Source organism: Podarcis erhardii (genome assembly GCF_964252035.2).
Source record: "Podarcis erhardii genome assembly, chromosome: 13".
NCBI classification, from domain to species: Eukaryota; Metazoa; Chordata; class Lepidosauria; order Squamata; family Lacertidae; genus Podarcis; species Podarcis erhardii.
Genome location: NC_138502.1, coordinates 16,437,774 through 16,449,439, shown reverse-complemented (window position 1 = coordinate 16,449,439; position 11,666 = coordinate 16,437,774). Strand labels below are relative to the sequence as shown.

At 44.9% G+C, this 11,666-nt stretch overlaps 1 protein-coding gene across 1 annotated transcript in view; it reads left to right on the top strand.

Annotated features, from left to right (window-relative positions):
- Positions 1–2,918: 2,918 nt before the first annotated feature.
- Positions 2,919–11,666, top strand: part of SHISA7 (shisa family member 7) — a 31,549-nt gene continuing 22,801 nt past the window's right edge. Inside the window, exon 1 of the mRNA XM_081836936.1 lies at positions 2,919–3,239. The gene's annotated coding sequence lies outside the window, so the exon portion shown is untranslated. The remainder of the gene's footprint in view (positions 3,240–11,666) is intronic.

Here is an 11,666-nt window from a genome sequence, read left to right as displayed (position 1 = left end):
AAATGTGGGTTTTTTGGTGTGGGGGGGGTTGTTTTTATTTTGGTCATGTATTTTGTGGTTTTATATTTTGATTTTATTCTGTGAGATCTCTGGGTATAGGGAGGAATATAAATTCTATTATTACTACTACTACTACTACTACTACTAATAATAATAATAATGGAAGAGTGGTAGCTCAGTGGTAGAGCATCTGCTTTGCATGTAGAAGGTTACCAACTTCAATTCCCAGCATCTCCAGGGAGGGCTGGGAGAGACTCCTGTCAAACTACGGAGAGTCGCTGCCATTCAGTGCAGACAGTTCTGAGCTAGATGGACAAATGTCTTGATTCAGTATAAGGCAGCAGTCTGTGAAATGATTCACAGTTTGTATCCCATATGAAGTATATGGACCATTGCTGGAGGCCCTGCTCAATGTTCCCCTGCCTTCGGAAGTGAGGAAGGTGGTTATGCGGGACAGTGTCTTTTCTGTGGTGGCACCTTGCACATTCCCTCCCAATGAAGTTCATGTAGTCTCTTCTCTGCTTCTGAAGGCAAATGAAAACATTTCTTTTTAGGAAAGTCTTTGGAAGAAAGTCTGTTCACTGAGCTGTGTTGTTGGCAGAGTATTGTTGTCTATATACTATTATTGTTTTCATACCATTGGTACTAATCGGTTAAGTTTTATTGTAACTGAAAAACGTTGAAAATTGTCGTCTTTTGTACACAAATACATAAGAAGAGCCCTTCTGGATCAGTCCAGAGGCCCATCTGCCCCATCATCCTGTTTCCTAAAGTGGAACTCTAGACTTGGGAGAGGGTTGGAACATTTTTAAAATGTAGAGAACCAAGGCAGAGAAAGTGGAGCAGACATAAAACATTTAATTGCTTAAAACTATAATCCGCCTTGGATATGTTGAGATCTAGAGAAGGTTATATACTAACAGAGTGGTGGGAAGCCTGTGGCCATGGGCATATATCAGAGGGGCAAGGGATCTACTTTCCCTCCTTGGAAAAAACCTATAAAGCCTTAAACAGCTCAGGACCACCGCTTCTCCACATATGAACTGCCCCAGACCCGCAATCATCACCTGAGGCCCTTCTTTGGGTGCCCTTCCCACGAGAGGTTCAGAGGGTGGCAACAAGGAAACAGGCTTTTCTGTGGTGACTCCCAATTTGTGGAATGCTCTCCCTAAGGAGACTTGCCTGGCACCTTCATTACATATCTTTAGGCACCAGGTGAAAACATTCCTATTCAACTAGGCATTTAGCTGATTAATATTCTGTGGCCTTTTAAATGTGTCTGTAGGAGAGCAGAGGGCTTTGTTTAGTTTAGGTTTCCTTACTCATTAGTGTTTTCATTTTGTATGTTTATGTTGTGAACCGCCCCGTGATCTTTGGAGGAAGGCTTGTGTACAAATTCAATAAATAATCTCCAGATCCCCCACTTTCATGTAAAGACGAGAGATTTTTTTGTTTAGTATTTGGAGAACCTGAGATATAAGGCAAAATGTACAGGCACTATTTTTCTCTTTTTTTGTGGGAAATTAGCCAGCTCCCCCTTTCTGCTCTTTACTCCCCACCCCAGAAAACATTTCTGCGGACACCCATGCCTATAGCCCTCAAGGTGTGATTCAATGGGCCCCAGCCAGCATGTTCAGGGATGTGGTTCTGCAACATCTGCAGAGGAAAGGGCTGCCCACCTTTGCATTAGCAAGTAGGCAGCTGTGCAAAGAGCCCATACCAGACCCTGTGGCAAGCAGTGTGGTCCAGCACAGCATCCTTCTTAAAGCTAGAACTGTTTGAGGATAACGAAGAACAGCAGGACAGAGTGGGGCATAGGTAAAGGTAAATGTAAAGGTACCCCTGACCATTAGGTCCAGTCGTGACCGACTCTGGGGTTGCGGCGCTCATCTCGCTCTATGGGCCAAGGGAGCCGGCGTTTGTCCGCAGACAGCTTCCGGGTCATGTGGCCAGCATGACTAAGCTGCTTCTGGCGAACCAGAGCAGCGCATGGAAACCCCATTTACCTTCCTGCTGGAGTGGTACCTATTTATCTACTTGCACTTTGACATGCTTTTGAACTGCTAGGTGGGCAGGAGCTGGGACCGAGCAACAGGAGCTCACCCTGTTTCGGGGATTTGAACCGCCGACCTTCTGATCAGCAAGTCCTAGGCTCTGTGGTTTAACCCACAGCGCCACCATTATGATAAAACTCAGCCCTTGCTCTCCCATATCATGCCATGGGCAGCTGCCCCCCCCCTTCAAGTAAAACAATAGAAATACTTAACTAACTGACCAATAACATCGGTTCTGCCTCCCTAACAAAGTCCTGCCCCCAAATCCTGGCTACGCCCATGCATCCTGCTCTCTCTTCTTGTACCTGCTTAAAAACAGGAGCTTTGGGGGTGGGGATCACAAAAGGAAAGGGAGACAGCCCTGCTGTCCTCCCTCTATAATTCCTGCATGTACAAAAATATGATGAGCAGCTTAGTCTCTTCCTCCTACTGGAGCAGAGTTACGACTCCTGGGTTACTTTAGGAAGCGCAGGGCAGTGAGGTCTGTCAGCCAGAAGGACTCCTAGGTTCCTTGAGCAAAGCGCCCTGGAGTCTAGTGTATTGAACGGGACAGCAACTAGGAGGCACTGCACAAACTTTGCCCCTCCTTTTCTAAAGCAAAAAGAGAGAGAGAGAGAGTCAGAAAGAGAGAAGTGGATGAAGTAGTGTTTTTGATTGACAGCCTTTCCAGTCCAATCCCATGCCCCTGCATCCCACTCTCTTTGCCCCTTCTTGGCGCTGGATGCTCTCTCTTTTTGTTAATGAAAGCTCTTCCCACTCACCCTCTTCACTCTTCTGGGACTTGAAAGCAGTTTGGAGGGAGGGGCACAGGTTTGGGTGAGGGGCTGTAGTCACCCACCGAGTTCATCTCCTCCGCCAATCAAAACAGCTCCCTGCTTGCCAGCCAGCCAATGGAATTCCTCAAGCATCATATCTAATTCATCCATTGCGTTTCCTTTCCCAGAGTGGAATTCTATTTTTTAATAGAAAGTACCCACTTTTTGAGGTGGGGTGGTTTTTTTTCCTATGAAGGAAAATTAAATATTTCCTTACTGAAGGTGGAGAAGAACATCTGGACTTTCAGGTGCTCCCTTCACAAACAGAAAAAAAGATTTTGCCACTGACGTCTTGCAGCAATTTTTTTTTTTTAAAAATCAGCATCAACAAGGGAAGTATTTTGTATGGGATTTTTTAAAACAGATCAAGGTAAGCAGTGGATTTATGCAACTTGCTATGAGGCAAGCTGTATATTTTAGTTACCTGGGCTGGGTGTTCCAGATGAAGCTAATGAGACTCCAGAAGGTGGTGCTGGCAAGTGCCTAGTGATGATGGATAAAAAAATAAGAAACATCTTTTGAAAGAGTATGTGCATGTATATTATATATAGTTATGACTTTCAGGCTCCCCCCAAAGATTTAGGATTATGCACATGTGTGTGTGTGTTTTGAAAATAGACATTTTGGGCTCAGAATTTTACCGCATGTACCACATCTGTGAAATATGAATAGATCTGTTGTTAAAATTTATCAATAGGGTTTTTTTGGGGGTGGAGTGGGGAGAGAGTTAAGCATTCCATGCTGTAAAAGAGCTGTTGTGTTCTGTAGTTTGTTCACCACCCCCTCTGCCCCAGGCAAGTGCACCCTGCTTTGAGTATCAGGTGGAATGGGTTGTGCTGGAATTCAGATGAAAAATGGCATTGCTCTCAGGGTGGTGTGGTAGAAAGGTTTGTGTGTGTGTGTGATGAAACACTCACTTTGCAACTGAGTTTAGCTGTGCATATGGGTTGTTGCAGCATGCGTGTTTTGTGATGCTGCTGGTTTGTGAGAACAGTGTTTTCTGCCCCTTTAGTTGAGTTTGTGTACGAGCGCACACACGCTTTGGACTCTTTTGGTGCAGCTCTTCTTTGGTTTACGAGCCGAGCTTGTGTATGTGTGTGACATGGAGGATTTTGTGTGCTGCTGTTGTATGCTGAAAACTGTGTGCTTCTGTAAGGGGTGTGTGTGTGTGTGCGTGTGTGTGCTTGCGCTTTACTGCTGCAGCTCTGGGCATGTGACAGTGCCTTTGTGTGTATGTGCGTATCAAGTCATAGACTGTGCATTACACTTCTTCCTTCTGCTTCTTGAGTGTGGCAGCTTCTGAGTGCGTTACTCTGTGTGTGCGTGCGTACAGCTTCCCTTCTGATTGCTTCTGTCTGAGTGGGATTATGTATATTCCTATCACATTTATACACGAGAATTACTCGCCTGCTTCTTTCTCGCCCTGCTTTCATCTCTCTCTCTCTCTCTCTTACATGCACACTGAATGAAGATGATATAAGCTGACTCTTCTGATATTTCACCGGCTGGCAAAGCCAGCACAAATTAACCACAACGCTCCCTTTCTTACCAATCCTCTCCCCGCACCCCATCCCAGGCTGCCGCACTGCACTTCTGCCTGGATCGACAGAGGACAGATCCAGCAGAAAACAGGTGTCGGGTGCGAGTTTGTGATGCGCATATGAGGATGTGCACATGCGGGGCAAATAACGACTGTGCCTTTGTGCGTCAATATGCGTTTTTCTGGGTGTTTTGTTGGTTTGTATAAGGATTAGCTTTATATACGCATGAGATCGAGTAAGGACACGTGTGTATCAGGCGTATACGCTCATAAGTCTCTCTGTGTGTGACAGAACAAATGTATGTATGTGTGAATATGGGTTGGATTGCAAACGCATGCATGAAAGTACAATGCACATGAAAGGAGCTTGTTTATGTGTGAAGTGCTGGTTAGGTGCAGCACTTCACAACTAAGTGGAAATGTACATATGTTTCTGAGCCTGCATACTGAGGGATGTGGTGTAGCTAATGTGTGTGGATGAAAGGGAGAGTGGTGTGTGTTTGTGTGTGTGTGTGAACACAGGAGGTGAAAAACCCCCACAGAAATGGCAGCCTCTTCCCCACCAGGTTCCAGGGAAGCAGACAGTGAGTCTAGATAGGCCTGTGCCCACTCACAGGTGTCTGGTGGTGGTGAAATCTCATAGTCGGCGGTGGGGATGGGGGTGGGATTGTAACAGAAGGTACATGGGGGCACTCCAGGTAGTCTGCTTGGTAGGGTGCGTGTGAGGAAGGATGGGTAAAGAGAGAGAGAGAAAGAGAGATTGAGGCTAGATAGGAGAGGGTATATGAGGAAGGGAGAGGGTGATATGATGCGGTAAAATGATAGAATGAGGCACTTTAAAAGAAAGGAGAAGAGAGCTAGCTTGCTAACAGAGACCAAGGAATTGAGGAAGGCATGGTAACATGAACAGAGTTTAGCTATGCCTTTTACAGTAATTACACACACATACACCACGGACAAGGTGCAAAGGATGAGCTATGCTAAACAACCATTTCAGCGCTAGCTCCCAGCCCCCTGCTCTTTAAATCTTCCTGGTGGTATTGCCCCAGGAAAGGGGGGGGGTTTGTGGTTTTGAAGGAAGGATGGTGATAAGGGGGAGGAGAGAATGGTCTCTGCAGTTTCCATGGCAATGTTGCCATGGAAACAGCAAGGCTGCCTGGATCCCGTCAGATGAATGAGGACCCGTCACTGGGGGGGGGGGGGAAGGAAGTGGGGAGAAGGTTAGATATGAGGGGCTGCCTGCCGTAGCCAGGCATTGGTGTGATGAGAGGTGTTTCGTATAAGATATGTATCCTTTAGGCTCAGAAGTGAATACCTGTACACTCTAGGGAAGGGAAGTGGATCTTGGGGTCTTCTGGGTTTGAGCAACTTCTGGATCTTGGACTCTGAGGTCCTGGGGTGGTGGGGAGTATCCCTTCGGCTGGAGCTGAGCACTCAACAGATAGGGAGTCATGACAATGCTTTGTAACTGCTTCCATTTTTTAAGCCATGCATTCCAATATTAGGTGTATTGACGATGTAAAAGTACAGTTGGATGCTGGCAACATGCAGGTGGATGTTGTGTGAAAGAAAAAAATCGGCCATTCATTACAGCCAATTTGACCGCAGACACTTGTGGGTCATATGATCAGTATCATGCACAGCATTCTGGGTAGTTTGCTCATAGACATTGGCCCCAGTTCAGTCATAATGCCTGCCTGACAGCAAATGCTACCTCACCTCCCAGGTACCTCAGTATATATGAGTTAAATTCATGCTAGGCAATTCCCCGTTTCATCACATTCCTATATCATTACAACCATCTCAGGGGCACAGTCCTGTGAGCCCATTGTCGCTCAGTGACCAGATTTAGATTTGTGAAGAATTACGTATTATTTCTGGCAGCATGTGTGGAATGTCAGCCATGACGGAAGCAAAGATTCCTGGGTAACTGGTTTTGACAACAGATGACTTCCCTTCCAGGGCTATGTTGAGAGTCATTCGTAGGATTTACTGTGGACTTGCTTTTGGTAGAGAAACGACCAAAAAAGCTAGAAAGCAAAACTGCAGACTTTAATTGATTAAATTAGTAGATTAGATTAATCAACTAAAGTTTTAGTTGATTAATTAATGAAAGTCCATTTTAATCATCATGGCTGCAAGTTAAAAGCATTGCTGTTTATTTTTTTGAAGCTATTGGTTCTGCAGTAATAAAGAATGAAAAAGAAGGTATTTGAGGTGTCTTACATTCTAATAAGGAATTTTAGCTTTTGCTTATTAAATTATTAGTTATCTTCCTTCAGAACCTAAAAAATGCAACTACGGTATATTGAGATGTATTAAAATTAATGGATCAAGAATATACTGTAAAAGGAAGATTATTAATTAAAAACTATTGAATCTTTAAAAAATTATTGAATATTAGAGGGTAATCCATTAACTTGTATTTTTAATGTTAAAGAGCAACTCTTAGCTGTGATAGTACCTGACTCATAGTGGACATGTTGGCCACAAAGGATTGTGGGAAGCTATGACCCGGCATTCTGGGTCATTTGCTGGCCTTGAATCAATACCCCTTTATGAGTGTGTTTCAGTAATTTGCTGCTCTAGTGTCTGCGTACGAAGTGCACCCTAGGAGTAATTGTTCTAGCAGCTGATCTTCAGCACCTTTAATCATCTGGGCCTGATTCACATATGCACACATTAATATGGCAGCTGCTTACAAGTCCAGTTCCAGCGTGCAAAAAAGATTGACCATTATCTGAAGTTTCTGGTTGGATAAGGATTCCATTTCCTCGTGTTGTTGCTGAATAAATAGCACAACTTGGAGAACTCTATGCTGGTGTTACGGAAGTGTGGTATACTGAACATATATTGTACTGTACTCAAATACTTAACAATGTTTGGGAATTTGTTAGCAACTTAGACTCACTCTTTGGTGCTCAATACCATGATTTCCACCCTACTTTTTAAAGCATACTTGTGGGTACAGTGGAGATTCTAATATGTTTTAGTGACAATGAGTGTGGAATGAGTGGTTGGTAGTTACTCTGGATAACAAAGATCACAAGATTATGATCTTGTATGCATCTTCTCATCTAATCTAGGCCAGTAAATCTCTTACTATTTTTCAACAATCCAACCCCCCACACTTGCATCTGGCTATCATTGCTCTTGTATGTACAGCCACAAAAGTAATTAGCTAGCCTGCCTGCATATATCTAAGTTGGCCTAGAATTTTTTTTAAAAAAATGCTTTTGTAAGATGCCTTGATCGCTTGAAGGCACTTCTGACTCGCCACAGGCGACCAGCTGAGCAGCTTTTTACCAGCTTGAGTTAAACCACTCCCCCTCCCCCCGCCCTGAATAATGCATCTTAATAGAACTGACTCCTTTCTATAAAAGAAAATTAAGGGATGTTCTCTCTGCCTCTCTCTTAATTTCTCATTTGAATAACTCTGACTTACAACCAGATGGAGAGGAAAAGATAGGCACCTGCTCCATGAAGGCAAAGGCACACAGTGAACTGCACAAAGGCAGACACATGTTTCCACGGACACACACAGCACATGGCTACACAGGCGAGGAAGAGAAAGGCAGGAAGGAAGTTAAGGAAAGATCACATATTGCGACGGACAGAAAGTTGGTACATAAAAATAGGAGGAAGTCCTTGAAACTGGGCAGAATCTTGCGCATCCACGCAATCGTACTGAAAGACAATAAATAACACACACTCCTAGGAATACCTGCAGAGTCGTAGTGCACGATGCAATGTAAATTTAACATATGCATAAGATGGCTAGGATCATTCACAGATATGCAAAACAACCTCCATCTCTTTCTTGCATACACACAGAGACTTCTATCCTCACAGGCACTGAACAGACTGTTATAAATGCAAACTACAAAAACCCCTACACAGTCTAGCTGAGGGGGATTGGAAATCTGCATGGCTGTCATCAGACTGTAGAGAACAAAATGCAATTGAGCTGGGTGTTGGGGGAGAGAATTAAGTAGTTTATTGTGGTCAAGGGGGAAAATCTTCAAAATAACAAGACATTTCTGTTCAACAGACCAAGGTTGGGCAGGTTAGACCCTGTGCATGGGACTGGGGCTGGGTGCAGGATATTGCAGTACCCTAAGCCAGAGATCCTTGGTAAGGCAAATGTGGGATGAGGTACATACCGTAATCTAATAGTGCCCCAGAGCCTTCTGAGAAATGCTCTAACCCTTCAGTCAGCACACCTTATCCTTGCATGCTCCCAGAGTCTTTGGCATGTGATATTGCATTCAGGAATGCAAATTCACTCTTGAAAATTTACTCACGTAACAAAATACAGCCTTTCCTGATACATAGTATTAGGTTTTATTTATTTTTATTCTAAGCACAATAGTGGTCACAGTCCTGGCTCTATAGGCAGGGCCGGCCCTAACAAAGCAGAATGAGGCAGCTAACTCAGGCAGCTGGTTTTGGGTATAATGAAAGGGGCAGCAAATTGATTATTTTTACTGCATTTTTTTACTGTATTTTTACTGCCAAGCAGCATGAGAGGGGCCTGTGGGATGTTTTGCCTCAGATATCAGAATAGCTTGGGCTGCATACACACCATACATTTAAAGCACAGAGAATCCTGGGGGAACTGTAGTTTTCCTCTTCACAGGCCTACAATTCCCAGCACCCTTAACAAACTTCCCAGGATTCTTTGCAACATGCTTTAAATGCGTGGTGTGCGTGCAGTCTTGGATTGCCCTGGGTACTTCTGTGCACTTTCACCTGGCACCATTACGCCGCACACCATTTGCTGCCCTGTCTCTTCAGCCTGCCCAGTTCTCAGTATCCAACTGTGTAGACATGCCCTTTGGTCGCACGCAAAATCAAATCAGCATTTGGCAGTGGGAGAAACAGGAAGTCTTCTAAAACGATGCCTGTTGCAAATGACACATGCATGCATCCTATCTTTTCTTCTTTAAAAGCATTGTTGTGAGACAGCAGGTTCGTTTCAGGGTTATAGGAAGCTGCTGCCTTATACCAAGTTGGTTTCTTGGTCAATCTAGCTCAGTGTTGTCCACACTGGTTGGCAGCAGCTCTCAAGGGTTTCAGGAAGGGGGTTCTCCCAGCCCTACGTGGAGATGCTGGGGATTGAAATGGGCTCCTTCTGTGTGCATAGCAGATGCTCTACTGCTGAGCTGTGGCCTTTTCTCTTTTTGCCCTACTGATGATGTGTTGTTGCACCCATAATCTGGCTCGCTGTGAAAAAAGTCATAAGAAGGGATGGAGGTCAATAGCAGAGCACAAAGTCCCAGATTCATGCATCTCCAGATAGGGCTGAGAGAGACTCTAGTCTGAAAGCCTGGAAATGTTGCTGCTACAGTGGTACCTCAGGTTACATACGCTTCAGGTTACAGACTCCGCTAACCCAGAAATAGTGCTTCAGGTTAAGAACTTTGCTTCAGGATGAGAATAAAAATCGGGCTCTAGCGGCGCAGCAGCAGCAGGAGGCCCCATTAGCTAACGTGGTGCTTCAGGTTAAGAACAGTTTCAGGTTAAGTACGGACCTCCGGAACGAATTAAGTACTTAACCTGAGGTACCACTGTACTAGCATTTTTCTTCCTAAACGCATTTTTGGACATTTGCTCTATGTTCTTTGCTGAGGAATCGGTGGGAAGAAGCTACCATCTGAGGGATTAGGACTGAATGCCTCCAAGTCAGAATTACCACTAAACATCATGAGGGGGGGAAAAATTAAGTATCATTTTTCTTATTATGCAAATCTATACAGATTAGGCTGCAGTCCTGTACACATTCATCTATGTCCTACTTAGAGGGTTTACATCTGAGTGCTCTGTTGGATCGATGAATTAAGTTGATCAGTTGACTAAAACAAATGCGACTTATTGAGACGCTGGCGACAGGCCTACTGTTTAAGCAGGATTTTCTCATATATGGGGGGCTGCCCTCAAAGACTGTAGGCAGCTGAAGTGAAAAGCTGCTACCACCCCAAAGAAATCAGTACAGTATCACGTTAGGCTTTAACTGGATATATGATTTCAGTCAGTTGTGTGCGTGTGCTTAGCTGATTCTTAGTTTTGCGTTATATGGCATGTTTTGTACCATGGGTCTTGGGTGAGCTACACGCTGAAGTGAAATAAACACCAGAAAAACCCCTACCCCTGTGAGTGCTAAGACGAGCCACCGAATAGGCAAAATCCGTGCAGGAGACATGCCCCAGGTGGCCACAGCAGGGAATATGAGGTTTTATTCCGTTTTCATCCCCCACCATGCTGCCCCCTCTTTATTCACCCCGCTAGGTACCTGACAGGCCAGACAAATCCCCTTGAACCATGTCAGATCATTTTGGTTTCTGATAGCAAGAGACAGAGCTGCGTTCTCCCCTCGCCACAAACACACATGCACTTGCTGCTGCCACAGGCCTTTCACAGGCCTGTTACCTTGATGAAGTCAGTGAGACCACATGTTCCAAGCACACTGCAGTGTGTCACTGCCCCGGGGGGCTCCCTCACGCTCTGTCGAGGAGGTGGACAGGGAGACAAGCAGCGGTTACATGAAAAAGGCCCCGGGGTTCAACAGAGAGGGAGATGTTCGCTGCGCAGAGCGAAGTTGCGATGGTTGTAGCGAGGGATGTGTCATCAAGTCTCTGGGGTGGCCGTTCTCTGGCAAGGGGCTAATATACAGCAGGGTGGGTCTGTGGGAAGGTAGCGTTAGTATAGTATGTATGTATGTATGTATGTATGTATGTATGTATGTATGTTTGTATTTTTACCCTTCTTCTTCCCCTGATGGGCTCAAGGCGGTTTACAGATTAAAAATATGCTCTTGGTGAGCGCCCTCCATTTTTCATTTAACACAGATTTCTTCTCAGCAAACTCAGAACAAAAGGAAGAGGCCTGCTGGATCAGGCCAAAGGCCCACCTAGTCCAGCATCCTGTTCTCACAGTGGCCAACCAGATGCCACAATGGGAGGCACACAAGCAGGACTTGAGTGCATCAGCGCTCTCTGCATTTGGGATTCCCAGCAACCAGCATGCAGAGAACACTGTGGATGTCACTGAAAGCCCGACAAATTCATTCGCCATGACTTTGTCGAATCCTCTTTTAAAGCTACTGAGGTTGGTGGTTATCGCTGTATCTTGTGGGAGCAAATCCCATAGTTTAATTATGCACTGGAATTCTTTCTTTCGTCTGTCCCCAATCTTACAACATTCAGCTTCATTGGATTGGCCTTGAGTTCTCGTGTTACAAGGGAGAAAATCATCTCT